This window comes from Hyaena hyaena, unplaced genomic scaffold, assembly GCF_003009895.1.
Source record: "Hyaena hyaena isolate Hyena2069 unplaced genomic scaffold, ASM300989v1 scaffold_346, whole genome shotgun sequence".
In the NCBI taxonomy this organism is placed as follows: Eukaryota; Metazoa; Chordata; class Mammalia; order Carnivora; family Hyaenidae; genus Hyaena; species Hyaena hyaena.
In genome coordinates, this window is record NW_024080978.1 from 1,788,077 (window position 1) to 1,810,691 (window position 22,615).

At 37.8% G+C, this 22,615-nt stretch overlaps 1 protein-coding gene and 1 pseudogene across 1 annotated transcript in view; one reads left to right on the forward strand and one right to left on the reverse strand.

Annotated features, from left to right (window-relative positions):
- The window catches only part of LOC120243567 (mitochondrial inner membrane protease subunit 2-like), an 827,125-nt gene that overhangs the window by 710,175 nt on the left and 94,335 nt on the right, over positions 1–22,615 (reverse strand). The window lies entirely within an intron of this gene.
- LOC120243569 lies at positions 1,168–1,831 on the forward strand (annotated as a pseudogene).

Below are 22,615 nucleotides of genomic sequence, written 5' to 3' on the forward strand. Positions count from 1 at the left end.
GGCCTTGCTTATGTATCTATTAAGTCCTTACTTAGTTACTCAATTGTATCTTCCCTAGTAAATCATATGCAGATTGAAACATATGGCTGTGTATCCTTGACCCTGAGCACTTTGTCCAGGCTGGTCTCTGCTCTAAGCCACAACCCATCTCTCTCTCCCCTGAATTCCCACAGCGCTTAATGGGGCATCAACTGGGCCCTCCAAGGGCACTCTCCCTCTTTTTCTGGAAGAAGAAAGAAATCAAATAAAAAAAAAAAAAAAAAAAAAAAAGAAAGGTAGAAGAAAAAGAGACCTAGAAGGATTTTGTATCATGGATAACCAATCTAAACTAATATTGCTGCCCAGACTGGAAGAACTCAAGGAGCAATCTTTTGACTCCTCAGCCAATCACTGTTCTGTTTGACCAGAGCTATGTGAAATTTTAAATCATCAGGCTAGAAGGAAGATCCATAGGCAGTAAAAATGAGTCATGAAGCAGTCAGTGGGACTGAGACCCCAAAGACAGCCAGCAGTTGGGGTTGTACCCCAGATTTTCAGAAAGTGTATTTTATACACATATTTTTTAACTGCTAAAGTATGTTAGGAAGCATATAGATTCTGTTTAATAAATATGAATTTTCTAACGATTAATAATGGCAAAAATGAATTTCTAACTTAATTATTAATAAGGCAAAGCACCTTATAAAGTACATGACAGAACACAAAGTACTTCTAAACACCTCTATTTTACACCTGAGGAAGTGAAGTGTCAGACAGTTTGGGTGAGTTCTGTTAAAGACTCATTCATCACCAAATATTAAATAAAGTCCTTCTATAGGCATATATGCAGTGCACTGGGAATGAAGCAGTCCTGCTCTTATGTAGCCTTTTCTTATGGGAAAGACAGATAATAAAATAAATAAAATATATGGTATGTCAAACAGTGCTATTGGGAAAATAAATCAAGGCGGGTAAGAAATAGGGGTTTTGAATAAGATAACCAAAGAAGGCCTGAATGGCAAAATGACATTTGAGCAGACACCTGAAAGGAGAGGAAGAGAACCAAGTGGTTGGTGTTCTAATCTGAACTATAACCGAAATCTTGGATTTCTACCACTTATGTTCTTTCAAATGCCACAATTTACCTTGAAAGAAGACATTGGATCCTGCAGGAGCTGCAGCGCCAATATGAATGGAGGGGAGAATCCAGCCAGCAATCCATGCAGGTGCAGAACATCAGACTCTGGATGTCATTGCACCATCGGTTCATAGTCTATAGCAAAGTTAAGGAATCTGAAGTCATCTTCATTGGGGACTCCCTGGTCCAGCTAATGCACCAGTGCAAGATCTGGAAGAAGCTCTTTTCTCCTCTTCACACACTTAACTTTGTCATTGGCGGTGACAGCATACAACATGTGCTTTGGTGGCTAGAGAATGAGGAGCTAGAACAAATCCATCCCAAGATTGTGGTGGTCTGGGTGGGTACAAACAACCAAGGCACACAGCAGAGCAAGTGACTGGTGACTGGGAACCAAGGACAGCCCCAGGTCAAGTTGAGATGCTGGGCTTGCTTCCCAGGAGCCACCACCCTAATCTACTTCATGAGAAAAAACAGTAGGTGAATGAGCTGGTCCAGACAGCACTGGCTGGCCACCCACAGGCCCACTTTCTGGATGCTAACCCCAGTTTTCTGCACTCAGATAGTACCATAAGTCACCATGACATGTACAAATATGTGCATCTGAGCTGCCTGGGCTATCCCCCTGTCTGTTGGGCCCTGAACTCCCTGCTTCTGTATCTGCTGGCCCAAGAGCAGGACCAGGGTGTCTCCCTGCCAGAGACTACAACCTAAGCATCATCCTTCCCTAACATTAAATTCTTATTCCTCAAAAAAAGAAGGAGAAGGAGGAGAAGGAGAAGGAGAAGAAGAAGAAAAGAAGCAGTAGCAGAAGATGACGACGACAAAGTAGTAGTAGTACTAGTAGTAGTAGTAGTAGTAGCAGCAGCAGCAGCAGCAGCAGCAGTTGGACACAGGCTGCCGAGCCACAGGAATAGCCAGGTCCTCTACAGAATCTCCCTTTTAAAGAGGGCCTATCTTCACAATGGGTCTTTCACATCTGTAGACACTGGGGGCCAGCAGAAAGGATACTGTGCCCCATGAGATAAAGAATGTGAAAGTGTCTTTTGACTACATGGTCAGTACGATAGTGCAATGTGTTAATGCTAATCACATGTTGTTCTTGGGGACCTTATTAAGATTGCTCTCCTGATTTGCTACCGGTACCTGGTAGGGACTGAACACCTGACCATGGGACATCAAGTGATTAGGTGAATAATCAAACTACCCATAAAAAACTGGTATTATATGATTTACCAAACCATACAACCAGATGGGCCCAAAAGCAGGCCACTCCCTACAAGACTGGGAACATGGCCACAACTAAACTGAATGAGCAGATGACTCAGACTACAATAGTATCTGCCCCTATTCCTTAAGCACTTCTCCCTCAATCCATATAAATTGGCATAAGAAGCTCCCTCTGACCAGTTAATAGAAGAGAAAAAATGATGGGTCTTGTTCATTCACAAAAGGATCTACACTAAGCTGGTAAAAGATAGGTGTGAGTGGTCACTATACAACACCACTACTCATTAGTGGCCCCAAAACACAATGGTAAAGAGAAAACCCTCCGTTGGGAAGAACATTAGGGGACATGGAATGAGGTTAAGGGTATGTACTGATTAATAGTTAGTGGCTTAGGAGTTGCCAGGCTGGACAAGAACTAAGAACAAATCAGAAAACTGATTCAGTTTATGGGACCAGCTGGTCCCATAAAATTTGCAGTTAGCTGCAAATTCGGGACGTTGACCAACAAAATTAAGTATATGCTTAACACTAGTAATCATTATATGGTGACATCTTTCCCAGAAGGTATACAAAGTAGAAGGTGAGAGTGGTCCCTCTATTTTCTTTATGTGTAATTAAGAAAATACTGGCAGCATGATTTCTAAATTTGGTGAAAAGCAAAAAATTACAGATCCACAAAGTTCAGTGAACCACACTAGGCAAATTAACATGAAAATCATGCCTATGCATGTTACAGTCAAACATAAAACTAAGAAAAAGGAAAACATCTTAAAAGCATCTAGAAAAAGCATACATTACAAACCAGAGGCAATTATATCAATTTTTTAAAAAATAAGTTGTTTAATGGAAGTATAGCTCACATACAGAAAGGTACACAAATATATTTGGCATGACTTAGCTCAAAGTGAAAATAACTGTGTAACCACCACCCGTATCAACTACAACACTAATATGCCCTTTCTTAGTCATTACTCTTCTTTCTTCCAAAGGTAAGGATTCTAAAATCGAAATTTGCCAGTGGTTAACCTTCATATAAATTGAATACATGATGTATTCTTTTGTGCCTGGCCTCCTTTAACATCATGTTGTTACCTGGACCAGCTTTCCATTTGTTTCCTTTGCTATCCAATGAATAAATAGGACACACTTAATGAATACACCACAGTTTATCCATTCCACTGTTGAAAAACATTAGAGATGCTTCCATTTGGGACTAGTAGAAAAAGAGCTGCCACGAACATTCTTGTGTAAGTCTTTTGGTGTACACATGTGTGCATTTTCATTGGGCTCTCTATTATATCTAATAACCCACTTGAAGAATTTTTTGGTCCTTGAAGTGTTGAATTTAATGATTTTTGAGATCTTAGTACTGAATAGAGGAAAATGGTTTCAATGAATTAGATGCGGACACTGCTCACAGGTAAGTTTGGGCTTTCTCTCTTACTAACCAACAGGGAGAGAAGGGGATCACTCTATGGGCAGGGTGAGAGATCCCTTTTAACAGGGGGAAACTGCACTGCTGCTATACGATGGAATAAATTTGACTATATGTGGGGGGGGAAAGAGGGAGATGTTGTCATTTCGAAAAGTAGTAGGGGAAGCAATGCCCTGCTCTCGGCATTTGACGCACATTAGGAAGTAGTTCAGAAAACCATGAACAGGGCTCATAGCACTGTCCTGTGCCCAAGTGGGTCCCCAACCACACATTTATATACTCCAAAAAGATTCCAAGTGGTAATTTTCATTGCCAGGACTAGCAATACCACTCCAAACTGTAAAATGTTAAAGTGGTAACCAGAGAATGTTTGATCTTCTTATTGTTGTTTTTAAAGGCAAATGTCCTGCGTGTTTTGTTATGGTTTCTGTCATACAAAAGTCGTTTCACTCTACTCTGAGTTACTTGGCTGTCACAAGACATAAAATGACCTGCAATAAGAAGAACTTTTCAAGAGGAGGGAAAAGTACACATCTCTGATCCCATACTCAGGTGACTGTCTTCATCTAAGGCATGATTTACCCTTTCCAGTGAAGTATCTGTACAGTTCAATTAATTACCCTCTGTTCAGTCAGAAGTAAACTCTGGTTCAGAGAGGTGGGGCACAGCGGCAGACTCGACCTCACAAATGTTCCATACGAATACTAGATCATCTGGAGTAACCATCTCTACAACAAACAAATCTTCATAGCAGAAATGATGTCTCCATTGGACTCTGTTTGCTCCAGTCATTAATATAACTTGTCTTTTTGGACTCATAGGTTAATTGACATAACACATATGAACAGCATACCTACAATAACCCGAGTACTTTCAGTGGTCAACTATTTGGAAATAGTATGCCTGTGTGTGTGTGTACATACATATACACAAAAACACAATTAGAGACACTGGCCCTGTGGGGCCTCCAGTTGCAAATATTCCTAAGCATTCCAACCACTTAAATTCAAGTGGGAATGAATGTGTATTTGTGTGTGAGTGAGTGCGTATCAGAGAGAGAGGCAGAGAAAAGGGGATGAGGAATGGGGTAAGAAGTAACTAAAGTTACATTAGACAAAGACAGCAGAAATCTACAAGGACTCATGAGAAAATGTGGACATATTTAAGCACAAAAATGCAATGGCCTTCACTCAGCTGTCTCCATGTACAATCACATCCGTGGCACATCAGCTGCTTTGCCCGTATCCTGTGTGCTCCTTACAGGTTATATATAATCAAGATCTACCTGTAAAGCTATTTGCAAAAGTGTCTATGCCATAAACTCATGGCTGACAAGTAATTATATTTTATCTTCCAAAAGAAAACCAAGCATAAAACAACGCCACAAGAAAAGATGAGAACAATTGATACCCCTGCTTGACAAAGGAGGCAAAAGAAAGAGACTTAACCAACACCTTAAATTTGCCTCACCATCCATTAATTTCCAATTTGATTTTGCTTTTTATGACACAAAACACTTATTCAAAAATAGAGGAACCCCTATATCCATATGTTGTCCTGCAAAAAGAGAAGAAAATACTATTATTTGTATTTCTTGTTCAAACACACTAAGAATAAAAGAACTGTTTTCAGAAATGATGAGGTTCCTGCAGATAACATTTACCCATGGGATTTGAAGCTTTTTTGTGACATAAAGTGCAGAGTACTTTGAGGATGGTTACAGATTCAATGGCACAGAAAAGGCTTTTAACTTTGGCTCATTTCCTCTGACCACCATGCCTCCATTCTAAATTATAACCTCTCAAAGCTACAGATCCTTTAAAACTAGCTTTTAAACTGCCTTTCCTTGGTAACATCACAAAATAAGAACACTTTGTTACTTGAAAATAAGAGCACAAAATTATCGAACTCAATAACTGTTCTCATTATTGCAAACCAATAAACAAGGCTCAACAAAAATTGTTTTTGCTAATAGCCATCACTTATTGAACTGCCAAGAAATAGATCCAAGAGAAACCAAAGAAAGACCTGCCTTAACAATATAAATGGTTTCTTATTCAGAAACTATATTTAATATCAGAAATGTCTAGCCCATGTCCCAGTGCTATTATTATTATTGTCCATAACAGAATCTTAAACTAAGCACTAAAATCCTGTCATTCACATCTTAGAATAGCAATAATTGTGAAAAAAAAATGAAACCACTAAACTACTAGAGAATCTGATTTTTAATTTAGGAGTGTCTTTTATGATATAACCCATAACAAATACTACTTGCTCAGCCGAATCTTTTTTGGAGTCACTGCAACACTTTATATCCACAGAAAAATAATAATAGGACTAGGAAACAGGAGAGGCATCTGGGACCCTTTCTCCTTGTTGAGACTGAGCAACGATTTGGCATAGCCAGCAAAACCAAAACCAAATATTCAACCGGCTGGTTGGGGATAGTAGGGCCAAGGTGGTGACCCACATAGCTAAGAGATTGGTTACAGACAGGGAGAAATGAGCAAACAAGTAAATATTTGAAGTTAATGGGAGCCAGATTTTCAATGCCAGAGGAAAAAAACATATGTATAAAAATGAGGTATCAGTGTGAATATATTTAGATAGATATATCTACAGGAGCATACATACTTATGTAGACAGAGATGTATGTGTATATAGTGTGTGTGTGTGTTTATAAAATCTGTATTTTCTGGGCTCCTGGGTGGCTCAGTCAGTTAAGCGTCCAGCTTTGGCTCACTCAGGTCATGGTTTCATGATTCGTAAGTTCAAGCTGCGCATCTGTACTGTTAGCGCAGAGCCTGTGTGGGACCCTTTGTCTCCCTCTCTCTCTGTCCCTTCCCCTCTCTAAAATAAATAAACATTAAAAAAAAAAAACAATCTGTATTTTCTAACTGCATTTCCTGGGAAGACCTAGCAGGAATGATTCTCCAGCAGCAATGAACATCTTTAGAATGCAAATCTTGGTTTCCTTATGTCTAAATGTCATTCTCCATTAAAAGGAACCAGAATTCCTTCATAATTCCAAGGCTGGAACAAGAAAAGTTTAAGATAAGTCTGATCAACTTTCAACATGATGAACTAAGAACACAGCATCACTCTTCTACGGTAATCCTGCCCAAAATACATCATTTGAATCTATTCATGAGGAAACATCAGATAAAACAAAAAAGAGAAGGATGATTTGGCTGAACTCTTCCAAAATATCAAGATCATGAAAGACAAGAAAAGACTAAGAAGACTGAAGGAGACCAGAAAGCCAGGTAACTCAATAGAAGGTATGATCCTCGATTCTGGACTCAAAAAGAACATCACTGGGACAAATGGTGAGCTGTGAAAGAGATCTATGCATTAAATGGTAATATTCTATTAATATTTATTTCCTATTTTGATTATATTGGAGTTATGTGGAACAACATCCTTCTATTTAGGAAATGCTCACTTAAGTACCAAAGAAATACTAGGACATCATGTCTGTAATTTTTACTCTCAAGCCAAAAAGATTAAAAAAAAAAAAAAAGCCACTTCAAAATAATAATCTATCAGCGTAAACGGTGAAGGAGAAATTGAGCGAGACAATCAAGATAATCTGATGGGACAACTGTAGTAAAATGCCAATATTAGAGGAATGTGTGGGAAGAACATATTAGTTCTTTGTCCTATTCTTGAAATGTTTTTCTAAGTTTGAAATCGTTGTAAAATAAAATGTTTTTACAAAAGAAATGTCTGTTTATAACTGTTCTTGTACTCTTAAGAAAAGTCTTAACTTTCTATGAAGGGCCACAATCTGCTATGAATTTAAAAAAAAAAAAAGGGATATGCTGTGGCTAGAGGCAAAATACAACCTACATAATTCAAACAGCACTTAAAACAAATAAGGACGTTAAAAGGGCTTTTTATCATCAATATGTCTAAAAAATGTGAACAGTTGCCTGATTAAAGGTGATGTATGCTGGGAATTATAAATACCATAAGGATAAAACTGCAGGAAATCTCTGATATTCATGCAAGAAAAAGATCCATGTAGACAGATGTGTCTCCCAGATCAGCCTTCAAGGACGCCCTGGCTCCCTGACGTCTGCAGGGAGCGTGGTCAGTGGAGAGCCTCCAGGTGCAGAGAATTCAATCTACTTCACTGGCAGAGGGCAGCCCCACCTTGAGGCATCTCACTTCCTGCAACTAACTTGGGGGGTCGGGGGAGTGGCAACAGGAGGCAACCCTGAAGGCAATACTTCCTCCAGAGCCACCACTGGGTAGCCTGAGCCTCATCAGGCTGGCAGGGAAGTCCGGCTTCTTTTTCTGCCCCATCCTACAGCTATCCCTTCGAGCCACCGCACATGACCCCTGACGTACAACTTGCACCCCAAACTCCATCTTTGTGTTTAGGTCTGGAGAACCCAGCCCACAATAAGGACTTCCTTTGTTATTAGATTAAACATAGCTTGGTATGGACACCTTTTACAGTTCTGTCTTGTGACTGGGTAATGTTATTTCTGACTCACGAGAGAGTTGTGAATTTTCTTAAGGTGAATTCTGCCTCTGCCTCTCATCCATTTACCTTCTCACGCTGTGTGACAAAAGAATTGTACTTTCCCCTTTTCATGTTAGCCAAATATAAAAGATAATCATTATTTAAACAACAAATTTCCCTCTTATGGTCCATTAGCTCCTGCTGCTTGTTCCTGTAGTGAAATTGAAATATAACAAAATGATTTCCATGGCAATAGATAATAATCTAGTAAATGTGAATTTCTGGCTTAGCAACAGAACAAAATAGGAGGAGATTATGGGACTGCAGTGGGACTAAATTTCAATTTCAGTGTGTGTATTTTTAGTATCACATTTAAAAACAAAGCAAATTCAGACAAATTCAGACATACAGAAATATGAAGAGTAAAACTAATTATAGGATAAGTTTAAAAGAGATCTCAATGATCAATTGGTAATATTAGTCCCTACTATTTACCACCAAAATGCTTTCAGCTATCATAAAAAAAATTTACTTATAAACTCAAGAATTCTTACAAGTTTTATTGGGAAGTCTATTATCTACTAGAATACCAGCTCCAACTACTAATATTCTCCATTATTTTTGTTTTTAGTAATAATTGTAAACATGGATTACGATTAATATGCAAATGAAAGATTCTCAGAAGGACTCAGGATCTCTACAAAGCCTAAGAACAGAGGAGCTGGAGGGTCTGTGGGCATCACAAATGCAGGAGCAGATCTTGTCTGATACCCAGTAGGCCAAAGCTCTCCACTCACCCTGTGAAACACACACATTGCTGTCCTGGGGCGGCACACTGCCAGCCAGTCTACCCCACACATGCTCTTCTCCCTATACCTTGAGTTGTACGCTCACCGAGAGTCACTGTTGTGTTCCCACACTTATCACCAATTGTTCTTGCTAGAATGGCAAAATTAAGTTGTTCACAATCTGATGAAATATAAGTGCAAAAAGGGAAGAATTATTGTATCTAAGAAAAATAACTACAATATTTTGCAAAGATCTGATAAGGGTGAATCACAAAAAATATGAACAAATTGAGTATGAACAAAGCTAGCTTTTGGACAATTAAGGAAACAATTATTCCTATCTAAAAGTATTCTACACTCAGATTGCTTTGTGTCTTAAATTTTTGCTCTTAATAACCCAAACTGCAAATCATAGATAATGTACTGTGTCTATGCTTTATTCGGTAATGACTGTGCAAATCTCCAAGCTGTTGAAAGGAAAAAGCTTCAGCCTTAACAACAACAACAACAACAAAAATGACAAATAGACAAAGAATAAGTGAGGCAAATGTATGAATTCAAGGAAGCTTAGACATGATTCCGTAACATATGGTAATACAAACACACCTCTCTTTGATATGCCTCCACTCTCCAGGTGGGATTCCAGCCTTCTTATGGATGGCACTGAGCACAGCCCCCTTGTCTTTGACCTGCAGTATGTACTGCTTCAATCACAGGCTACTTCTTCCTGGCTGGCAGAGAAAGCTTAGAAAGCATTCTTCCTTCCCCTGCTTGCTTCTCTGTCCTCTCCTGGTTCTCCACATATGGATTCTTCATCACCCACTTGATTTTACTTGTATCCAGCAGATCACATCTTAAAACTGTACTTTCTCTTTGATCATCTGCTACCCACAGTGGGCCTCAGAGAAGAAGGTATTCCTAGCCCCAGAGTCATGTGGCCAAGTACTTAATTGAACACGTTTCCAATCCTTTAAGCACCCTGCCAATGAATATATTGGCTAACCAGGAAAATATTTACCTAGACAACTCAAGCTCTTTTTTTTTTTTTCCCAGTCAAGCCACATTTTAATGGTTGATGTTCCTGCTCGTTGAAAACATACAAGAGTGTCCACAAAAAGAATATTCTGCCATGGCCAACATTTGGCAATTTAGATCCTAAAGTACCTTATCTGACTACTTTATACCCTAATCTATCAATTTAACTTCCTTAGCTTCCACTGAACCCACATCCCATCAACATATTTATAACATCCTTACTTCTCCCATTCAATTTTCTGGCCTTTAACTTCATGCTTCTCCAAAGTATAGTTGAGCTTCTTTTACTCAGATCACTTGACACCAAGGAATTCTGACTACAACTGAAGGTCCTACAATTCATTTTAATTCTGATACTAACTACTCACATTTAGAATCAGACTCCACAGGTTCAAGAGATCAGTCCGCCCCACCCCCACCACTGCCGACTGACCACTTCAGACATCAGTCACAAGACACTCCATCCAACTTACCTACAAAGCCAAGCCAAGACACTCCATCCAATTTTCCTACCTACACCCCCAACCCCACCCTTTCAAATTCAACAATCTGTCAGAATGGTTCAGAAAACTCTGAAAAATCCCTTCATAACTATTACTAGTTAATTATAAAGAATACAAAAGAACAGTCAGATGAAGGAGGTACATGGGGCAAGGTCTAAAAGCATCTCAAGCACATGGGTTTCTGTCCCCTTAGAGTTGGGGTGTACTCTATGAACCCTGTCATTTAGGGATTTTTATGGGAGTCATTATGTAGACATGGCTGATTAAATCACTGGCTATTGGTAATTTACTCAATCTCTAGTCCCCCTCCCTTACCCAGAGATTGTGTGATGGTTGGAAGTTTTCAGCTTTTGGTCAAGGTCTGCTATTCTGGTCCCCAAGCTATCTAGAGGCCCAGAAGTGGTGCCTCATTAGAAGAAAAGATACTCATATTACGCTTATCACTCAAAAAATTCCAGGGGCTGGGGCATCTGGATGGCTCCATCAGTTAAGCATCCTACTCTTGACTTCGATTCAGGTCATGATCTCACAGTTCGTGAGATGGAGCCCCACACCGAGCTCTGTGCTGACGGTGCAGAGCCTGCTTGGGATTCTCTCTCTCTCTCTCTCTCTCCCCTTCTTTCCTCTCTCTCTCTCTCTGCTTCTCTCCTCTCTCTCTCTCTCTCTCAAAATAAACTTAAATAATAAATAAATAAATAAATATTCATTCCAAGGGCTTTTGGAGCTCTGTCCAGGAACTGGGTACAAAGACCAAATATCTCCATACAATAAAATGAGCCATTAACTCATTTTCCTTTTTTCCCTCAGGCCACCTTACAATTAATAGCTCTCTGCAACTATTATTAAGCATGCTAATACCATACTGGATATTGCAGTACCTAGCCCCTGCAACTATTCACCTTGTATTGCCTTTTAGAAAAAAACAAACAAACAAAAAAAAACAACTTCCATTTCTCCCCCCCTTCCCTCCTCCCTCCTCAAGTTTGTACCAAGTAATAGGCAGGATTTAAATCATAATGTGTTTTCAACTAGACTTATACTTTGTTATCTACTGTGCTAAGGGAATATCTACAGTCTGTAAACTTGGCATGCTAGTAATGGTTATTTAATTTTGTTCCCAAAGTCGTACGTATAAGAATGGATTACAGTTCAGTGTCTCTAGAAAGAATATTCCCTGAGTAACAACTTATATTTTTCTCAATAACCATTTACTGTTTTACTTTTAAAATCCTCCCCATTACCATTCCTCACTATGGAATTGTCTTACAGACTATTTTCCAGTGAGATTTCTATTTTTTTTATTTGGTAGCTAAAGGATCTGATATTTAAATTCTTTTGATATGAAAATATCACAACCTGTTGGGTTTAAATACTATGAGCTGTACTGGCTCCTGGCATCACTGCCTGAGTACAACTTCGTAATCTAATGTCTAAAACTGGCAGAAATTAAAGTTTAGCTTCTGCTTACAGAAAAAGCTATCCCTCCCTAAAGATTGACAGATCCCTCAGAATCCTATTTTTTGATTCTCTGGTCATATAAATGAGTGCTGTATCCTTTTCCCAAAAAGGTCAGACCTAAGCATAGCGAAGAGATGCAGGGAAGACACTCAACTTCATTCTGAATTGAAGCACTCACTGTTTTTTATTGCCATGTTCACAGATTTGCAAACTTTTCTCCTTTCAATGATAATAACCTTTCTAAAATACAACCTTCAAGATAGGAACCAGCTACTAATCAATTAGTCTCCCATCTACCAACCAATGCATTTCCTTTATTACAATGCTTTAAATATTTTGTCATTTCTGGAATTAAGATATATGGTACAGTCAATAATAGTATACTTGAAATGACAGTGTTTTTTTCTTTCTTTGTGACACATAAAATAAAGATGCATCTTAGATTTGATAAAATAACTTCCTCTCCCAACAGGCTCTGGTTGACCACTGGAGATAATCCATGTGAAGCAGTGAGCATTGGATATGGCATACAATAAGTACTCCAAAAATTTTATTTGCTATCATCATCATGTTTCTAAACCAAAAACAGAAGTTTCCAGAAATAAAGATAAATTGCATTAGAGTTTGGATGAATTTGCCCTTATTCCACTTTTTTCACTGAGTGCCTTTTGTTTGTTTCTTTTCTTAATTTTTTCAACTTTCCATCTGTCTCTGTGTGAGAAAACAGCAAAAACTCTGATGGAATTGCTACAGGTTGTGATAAATGGCAGCTCACAGTATTCAAGCCCAACAAGGTTGGGATACTTTCATATCCAAGGAATTTAAAAATTAGACCCTTTAGCTGCCAAATCAAAAACCTAGTGATCTTATTGGAAAACAGACTGTAAGACAATTCCATAGTGAGGACTCTTTGAAAATGGCTCTACTCATTTTTTCCCAACTACAATACCAAGACCTATGTTTAAATGATGTAAGCTACTTTTCTTTCGCATCACTCTTCTACTCTTTGCCATTTTTACTCTATTTCCAAGTAACCTGCAAGATATTTCTGTTTCAATTCGAAAGCCAGCAATTGATTTGAAAAATTTTAGCTCAATTTTACTTAGCTACACATTACTGCTTATACTGTTTTACTTTATACTGTATGATAGTCATTTTGGAATTACTTCACCTGTCAATGAATGTGGGAGTATAAGAAATAACCAGATTTTAATGAAAATGTAATACAGCTATAAGTTTTCTAAATGTGAGAAAATAATACCATCAGTATAGTTGTTTAGTATTTTTATATATGAAATCTTCATGGTTTTTGCCTTCTTCATATTTAAAATAACTGAAAGTATAGTATAATATCATCTCTAGTCTAGTAAAATTATACTAATTTTACTAACTGTGCTAACATCATTCTGTAACATTCTAAAGCAAAAACTATTAGATATTGATTCAGTTAGGACCCTCACCTGAACAGTGTTACATGACAAACTTAATTTGTAATTATTGAATTTTGATATATCATATTTCCCTAAGAATAGAGAAATAGAGTTGACAAATTATTTGTACAAACACAGTATGATTCTAATTTAGTATAGATTGTTAGTACACAATTTTTAATTTTTTTCTCACTAAAATGTATGGGGCAAAAGAAAACATGAAAAATACTTTTAAATTCTAAGAAAAAAGACATGTAAGACACATATTCACAACACACAAGTCTCTGTTCCTCTAGTCTTTTGCCTACACACAGATACTTTACTTTTAATTTGAAATTATAACACACATCATTTTGTAACTTTTTTAATTTGATGATATAATAGCAGCATTTTCAATATCCTTACATAGTCATCAAAAACATGATTTTGAATGGCTGTAACTGGGCCATCCAGCATTTGGATATGTTGCCACTTATTTAGTGATAACCACTGTTGAACATCTAGAAAATGTACTGCCATAATAATGCAATAATCAACAAACCCTTATCTTTGCTCTGGTCTCAGATTTCTTTCTCAGGAAAAATTGCTAGCAGTGCAAAGTGTTAAGTAAAGCCATGTAAACATTTTCCAGGCTTTTTATGCCTACCACCAAACTGTCTATTCATGACCTCTGTCCACTTTCCAAATTCAATGCTTTCTCTCATTTGTTTTCTATTTTGTGGCTGTTCTTCATACATGAGTGATAGGTTACAGATACTTTTGAAGGTTCTCAATTTGCTTTTAAACATCACTGCAAGTTTTTTGACAAATAAAAGATTTTCATTTTATATAATCAAATCTATCAAACTTCCCTTCATTATAACTTACTTTGGTTTTATATCAAAGAAAGCTTTCCTGACCCTATCATAAAATGATTCACCCATACTTTCTTCTAAGTATTTTACACTTTCCATTTTGGGTTATGTATTTTTTAACCCACCTAAAATGTATTTTGCAAAGAGGATCAGTAGAGAGCTAATCATGTTCTTTTCAAACAAAACTGTTCTAACAAACCAAGTTTAAACCATCAACACTTTTTATTTATTTTTTATTTTTTTTAATGTTTTTTCTTTATTTCTGAGAAAGAGATAGCATGAGCAGGGGAGGGTCAGAGAGAGAGAGAGACACAGAATCTGAAGCAGGCTCCAGGCTCTGAGCTAGCTGTCAGCACAGAGCCCGATGCAGGGCTCAAACCCATGAACCACGACATCATGACCTGAGCCAAAGTCAGACGCTTAACCGACTAAGCCACCCAGGCACCCCACATCAACACTTTTTAGATTAAATGTATTATTAATGGTCTTTTCTTTACAAAACCTGTTGTGTGTGTGTGTGTGTGTGTGTGTGTGTGTGTGTGTGTGTGTGTTTAATCTAGAGTATAAATATGTAGTAGCTTATCCTACTTTTTAGCTTCTTTCCAGGGCATAGAAAGATTATCCTTCATTCCTACTCTCTCATTATACCAGCACTATGAAGTAACATAATCAATGGAACATCCTGTGAGTGTTATATTTTGGCTCAACATAGAGACATGCCAAATACATCTGTAATATACTACTTAAAAATTTTTTTTTGTTTATTTTGAGACAGAGAGAGAGATCAAGTGAGGGGCAGAGAGGGGGGAAGCAGAAAATGCAATATACTACTTTAAAAAGTGGACTGGCGGGAAGGGGGGACACCTGGGTGGCTCAGTCGGTTAAGTGTCCGGCTTCAGCTCAGGTCATGAACTCACAGTTCATGAGTTCAAGCCCCAGTTGGGCTCTGTATTGACAACACAAAGCCTGGAGCCTGCTTCAGATTCTGTGTCTCCTTCTTTCTCTGTTCCTCCTCCCTTTCACTCTCTCTCTCTCTCTCTCTGTCTCTCTCACTCTCTCTTTCTCTGCCTCAAAAAATAAAGATTAAAAAAATAGTAATAATAAATAAAAATTAAAAAGTGGACTCAGAGCCCTTGGGTGGCTCTGTCAGTTAAGTGTGGGACTCAAACCCAGACTTGGGCTCCAAGCTGACAGCTCAGAGCCTGTTTGGGATTCTCTCTTTCCCTCTCTCTGTCTCTCCCCCACTCATTCACACACATGCATGCATGTGCTCTCTCTCTCTCACTCTCTCTTTCTCTCTCTCTCTCTCAAAAAATAAATAAACATTAAAAAATAAAAATAAAAAATAAACAGTGGACTCAATTTCTCTAGCTAATGAACAAGATTCAAAACTAAAGCAGAGGATGAAGTTGCGTAAGTTTCATGAAAACTACCATGAAAATGCCTGCACTATCTCCAGGATACCAACACAATACAGAATAGGCTTGGATGAAATGTCAGCTTGCCCCGGAAGCATCTCCTGGCCCCAGTCCCACGATCCAGCTGGATGCGGTATCTCTGCTGGGAGATACCACCTGAACATGTCTGCTCCTAACACTTATAACCTCGTATTCAATTTTCTGACTTAGCAGCAAGTTTCCCCACTAAACATGAGAGCTTCAGAAGGAAAAATTTCATCTATCATTTTATCCCTAATCCCTAATATACTATCCTTAATAGTAAGCAGTTTGTAAAGACTTAAGTGAATCAATGTGCAGGATTTCTAGGTTCTTTCAGGTCTGTCAATTATTAATGATTAAAATACTAAACAAGTTATTTAACCTTTATAAGCCATGGTGTCAAATTCATAAATGGGTTGTTTCTTAATAAGATTATTTATTCATTCTATTCAAGATCAAAATTCTGTAATGACATGACCTCTATTTCCAGAACCCAACCTTAGACTCCCTTCTACTGTATCTCCTCCTTGATGGTATCCACCTATGGCCCTTCTGTACTGCCTTGACCTTCTCCACCCTACCCCACTGTCCATTTCAAAAGTTCCCACCCTGTTCTCCTTAGAGGTATTCTATGTGATCAACAACCTACATCTGTAATCTCAATGACAATACCTTTAATGTACCTTCTTTGTGCTAAATTCATGTGCAGGTACACTGAATGGCTTAATGAGAAGGTATTAGTGATGTGAGATGTTTAGGCACTTAGTCTGTGAAGCAGCTCTCAGCCTATTCTGCCTACATCTTTGGAAAAGCATATAGCATGAGGTATGATCACATTTCTTCTCTGAAATAAAATATCTCTGTAGTAAAGGTTATTTTATAAGGTTACTACTCATTTCCATAATGATTACCAACAGAAATGACACTTAGGATTTTTTAGAGCAGAAAGGAAAGAAAGAAAGAAAGAAAGAAAGAAAGAAAGAAAGAAAGAAAGAAAGAAAGAAAGAAAGAAAGAAAACAAACTAGACTGATGAGCCCTTCTCAAATATATTCTGATTTAAAAAAAAAAAGGTTTTGTCTTGTGTTTGTGTTTTTCCACATTTTTTGCTCTTGTATCTATTTTTTAAATACTTCCATAAATTCTCAGAGTAATTTCACTTTGAACAGAATTGCTTTTTTTTTTTTTTTAAGAATTTGATGACATGTGGTGGATAGTGTATCTTTTAGAGATACCTTGAAATTTTAGCCTAAGATAGGGAAAATGGGTTATGGGCATTAAGGAGGGCACTTATTGGGATGAGCACTGAGTGTTGTATGTAAGCCAGTGAATCATGGGAATCTACCCCCAAAACCAAGAACACACTGTATACAATGCATGTTAGCCAACTTGACAATATTTTTTTTTTTAACGTTTATTTATTTTTGAGACAGAGAGAGACAGAATATGAGTGGGTGAGGGTCAGAGAGAGAGGGAGACACAGAATGTGAAACAGGCTCCAGCCTCTGAGCTGTCAGCACAGAGCCCAATGCGGGGCTCGCACCCACGGACTGCGAGATCACGACCTGAGCCGAAGTTGGATGCTTAACCAACTGAGCCACCCAGGCACCCCAATAAATTATTATTTTTTTTTAATGAAATTTTTCGGGACGCCTGGGTGGCTCAGTCAGTTAAGCATCCAGCTTCGACTCGGGTCATGAGTCACGGTTTGTGGGTTCCAGCCCCATGACGGACTCTGTGCTGATAGCTCAGAGCCTGGAGCCCGTTTTCGGATTCTGTGTCAGATCTCTCTCTTTCTGACCCTCTCCTGCTCACGCTCTCTCTCTCTCTCTCTCTCTCAAAATAAATAAAACATAAAAATTTTTTAAATGAAATTTTAGTCTATTGTTCTAAATTTAACCCAACTTATAACATGAGTTAAATAAAGTCTGTAAAAATAGAATTCCAATTTGCTTGTGAATATTTATATACACATATTAAGAACAGCATTTTAAATCAACAAATATTTTCTACTGCCAACCTGTGCTAAGTGTTATAGGGAAACTAGGCTCAATAATACAGGTAGCATAAAATGGATTCTAAAAAAAAAAAAAACATTCTGTGGAGCACCTGTGTGGCTCAGTTGATTAAGTGTCCAACTTCAGCTCAGGTCATGATCTCATGGATTGTGGGTTACAGCCCCTGTCAGGCCCTGTACTGACAGCTCAGAGCCTGGAGCCTGCTTTGGATTCTGTGTCTCCCTCTCTCTGTCCCTCCCCAGCGCACTCTCTCTCTCTTTCACTCTCACTCAAATATACATTAAAATTTTTTTAAATAAATAAACACATTCTGTAGTGGCAAAAAAAAATTGGCATTAAAAGAATATATAGGTAAGTAAAGAGGATTAAAACTGTACCTCTAATACCTTTCAGAATTGCAAAGTATTTCTTTGAGCAATAAAAAAAGAAGGAAATTACCCAGTCATATGCTTTACAAAGATACACTACAGATTATACTTTTGTAAAAATGGGCCCTGACTAGGAGTGGACCACTGTCTGTTGTTCAGGAGATCCCTCTACTGTCCATGATGAGTAAATAAGAAAAATGTTAGGCAAGGCATGGTCATACACAGCAATTCAACTGGTAAACCATGGACTACATGACTACATACAAGGTCAGGTGGAAGAAATAACTTGAGGTGCTATTAAGCACTAGAATTAGGAAGACTACAGGTTCTTAATTAAACTAACATTTACTTAGAGTTTCCAATATTCCAAACATAATATGAAATGCTAGGTTAGTAAATAAAATCAAGGGAAAATGTCCTCTCGAAGACTGTGTCCCATGTTATACATTCATGATTTAAAAAATAATAATAATGAAATCAGAAACCAATCCTTCATTCATTCACCCTATAAGTATCCTATATATTCAAAACAAAGCAAAGCAGAATGAAACTCCTCAAGGTAGCATTCAAGATCCTCCATCTCTAATATCCAACCTGTTTCCTATTTACCTTCCCCATAGGAATTTTCTGTTCCAGCCACATACCTTCCCTAGGTCCACAAACACATCATGTTTACTTGTATCCATTGACACTCGTTCTCTCTATGACCATCCTCACACAGCAAATCCTCTACCTCTTATCCATACCTATTCTAGCTCAACTCCAGGACCATTTCTTCCAAAGAACCTTCTCAGATCCTTCAAATCCCACACTACTTTCTTTCTTATTACATATAATGTTCATCCTGGTAGTTTATCTTAATGCTGTTTGAAACTACTAGCAGCTGTTTTGATAGCAATTACTATATATGTTAAAATTCTTTTTTTTTTTTTAATGTTTTATTTATTTCTAGGAGAGAGAGAGAGACAGCGCGAGCAGGGGAGCGCCAGAGAGAGAGGGAGTCACAGACTGAAACAGGCTCCAGGCTCCAAGCTGGCAGTCAGCACAGAGCCCGACGCGGGGCCCGAACCCATGAACTGCGAGATCATGACCTAAGCGAAAGTCAGACGCTCAACCGACTAAGCCACCCAGGCGCCCCTATATATCTTAAAATTCTTAAAGTCAGATGGATTACCTTTTATTTTGTACTTCCTAGGCATTTTTAATATATCACATGGTGAATACTAATTATTTGAATATATGTGCTATTTAAAACTACTCAATAAAATAATCTAGTCTAACAGCTTTTCTTTTAACATATGAAAAAAAACAGAAGACAAAAGTAACTATTCCAAAATCACATACAATTTGAGAGCCAAATCTAAAACCCAAAACTCTTTTCCTCAGATGTTTAAGAATCCTGCAGAAGATACTGAAATGGGAGAAGCAAGAAGCCCTTCCCATATGATACTGTAAAAGTCAGGATCCTTTGATTTAAAAAGCAGATTGAATTCTGAATGTGGAATTACCATCGTGGCTAAATGTTTAAAGTAATATTTGGGCTATGTTAGCCATGCTATTTTGAAGTCTTTTGGATGGTTTATGATTATTTTTTTAACTGACATATTATTGTAAGAACCATATCTAGAACAACCCCAAACACATATAGTAATTAACTAATAGCAAATGACAGTATAACATACAAGGAGTTTTACTATGAAGGCATCATATTTCACACTGACCTAGCTCACAGTACTTTATCTTCTTGGCTAGAAAATAAATGGCCACATAAATTCATACTAGTCAATCTATTTTCTAAAATATTTTGGAGTATAAAGGACATAAATTCATCTGAGAAGACAACTTGTATACCAAGGAATCAGGCTCAACCTAATACAATTAAAACTGGTTACCACAAACAGCTGAAATAATAGGACTGTTAAGAATTACCAGGAACATTTTAGCAAAAACAGGGTTTGCACAACTGCTATGGTAATGACAACGAAAAATGTCCTTTCTTGATGATCTCATCTAGAACACATATTTGACAGAATACAAAAGCATTCAAATATAACAGGCACATAAGGGACACCAAATATGACCACCCTCTCTCACAAATAAAAAAAATAATTTTTGAGCCAAACTATAAACTGCTTCCAATGCTTCCTGGAACTCTTTTTTTCCATTTAAGAATAACTGGCTACATTCAACAGTCTATCAAACACTCGAGCACTTAACTATCTTAGTGAAAAGGAGGTAGAAACAAAGTCTATGAACTCCACTTCTGGTCCATTTGAGAAAAAATTACATTTGGAACAGGCATCACTTCATTCTTAAAGTCCCTACACACTAAAAATAAAATTCATTTTAAACCTTCATATTTGACAAAGACAATAATATCTAACAGCAACCCACGATTCCCTAAAGGAGTGATGTCAATTGGTATTTCTTAAATTAATTCAGTGACCTACGATAATGGGAATTCTTTATACATAATACCTGTCAGCAGGCAATACAAAAATTTCAGAATCACTTCTGGTGTCTAAGCTCCAAGAACCTACTGGAAAATAAAATGTATCTTAAGTCATTCCTTAATTCCTACTTCACCTGGAGTCTGCTGCTTATAACAATATCAGAAAAATAATAATTACACTGGGTATAGCTTGCTATAAATACAATTCTACAAATTAAAAACAAGTTTAACCAAGATTTCTGATAATGTCCTATCAGTCATCTTTCTGAGCTAAGACCCCAGAAGTCTAAGAAATCCCTTCTACCTACTATGGGTTAGTGAGTTTACATGTGCTTACATCTTTTTAGTTACTTCATAGAAAGTGTACAACTATACTCTTCAACTAAGTTTTCAAATGTTTGGAGAAATGGAAATGCTCATATTTAAAATGTATCTGTTATTCCAGAACTCACTGCCTCTACTTTTGACTGTTCCTGAGAATGTAGGTTCCCCCAACACAGAGACCAAGTGAAAATTCAGGAACAGAAAGTCCCAACTGCACTAGCTTAAATAACCTTACACATTAGATAATACCAAAAAAAAAAAAAAAAATGTATTTGGAACAATGCACTAAAATTTTGGATTAAAACTCACATACAAAATATCTAAAGAGTTCTGAGTACTTTATATGATATTTATCCATAAATTCTAGAAAATGGTTAATGAAAATAATATCAGAGAAACACCATGTATAAGACCAAAGGAAGTCAGAATATTACATATTTAGATGTATATGTAAGTTATTGGTCCAATTACAAATATAAGTGAAAAGAGGATAAACACATTTATAACCTAAACACATTTTCTGTGTTTCTCTCTGAACTCAACAGCTCTTCCTCCTCATCTCCTTGGCTCTAAGTTAGATTACTGGGGCTCACCAAGGGTTCAGGCCTAAGAGCTCTTCTTTCTCTACTCACTGTCTAGCTCAGAGGTCAGCAAACTATTTCATGCAGGCCAAGTCCAGCCTACCCCCTATTTTTATAAATAAAGATTTATTAGAACACAATCACACACACTTATTTATTTATTGTCACCATATGTCACAATATAAGAGCAGAGGTGAATAGTTGCAACAAAGACCATATAGTGTACCTGACCCTTTACAGAAAAGGGTTGCCATCCCTTGGCTAGGGGATCTCAGATCCACAGCTGTAAATCTATGTTCTGACAACTCACAAAATTGTATCTTCAGTCCTGACCCAGACTTGCATTTCAACTTTTCAGGCCACATCTATTCTTGTATTTTCAAAGACATGCAAAATTTACAGGTCCAAAACTCGGGGGGGGGGGGGGGGGGCTGGGAGTGGGGGACCTGGGTGGCTCAGATGGTTGAGCATCTGACTCTTGTTTGCAGCTCAGGTCATGATCTCACAGTCTCACAGTGAGATTGAGNTTCTGACAACTCACAAAATTGTATCTTCAGTCCTGACCCAGACTTGCATTTCAACTTTTCAGGCCACATCTATTCTTGTATTTTCAAAGACATGCGGGGGGGGGGGGGGGGGGGGGGGGGGGGGGGGGGGCGGTGCTGGGAGTGGGGGACCTGGGTGGCTCAGATGGTTGAGCATCTGACTCTTGTTTGCAGCTCAGGTCATGATCTCACAGTCTCACAGTGAGATTGAGCCTCATCAGGCTCCCACTGGACATGGAGCCTGCTTAAGATTCTCTCTCTCCCTCTCTTTCTGCCCCTCCCTTGTTCATTCTATCTCTCTCAAAAAAAAATTAATAATTAATTAAACTTGAAATTTGATGTCTACCCACCCCCACCTGCTTGTACACCTTTTCTTTCTCAGTACACAAATTTCAACTCCCCGAACTGCCTCAAGCAAAGACTTTAAAATCATCATTCATTTCTCTGTTTCTCTCATATTCCATATCCCAACCATTAAAAAATTGTATCCTCAAAATATATCCAGCATCTTGCCACTTCTTACCTACTCCAGTGCTACCACTGACTCAAGCTGTAACCATTTC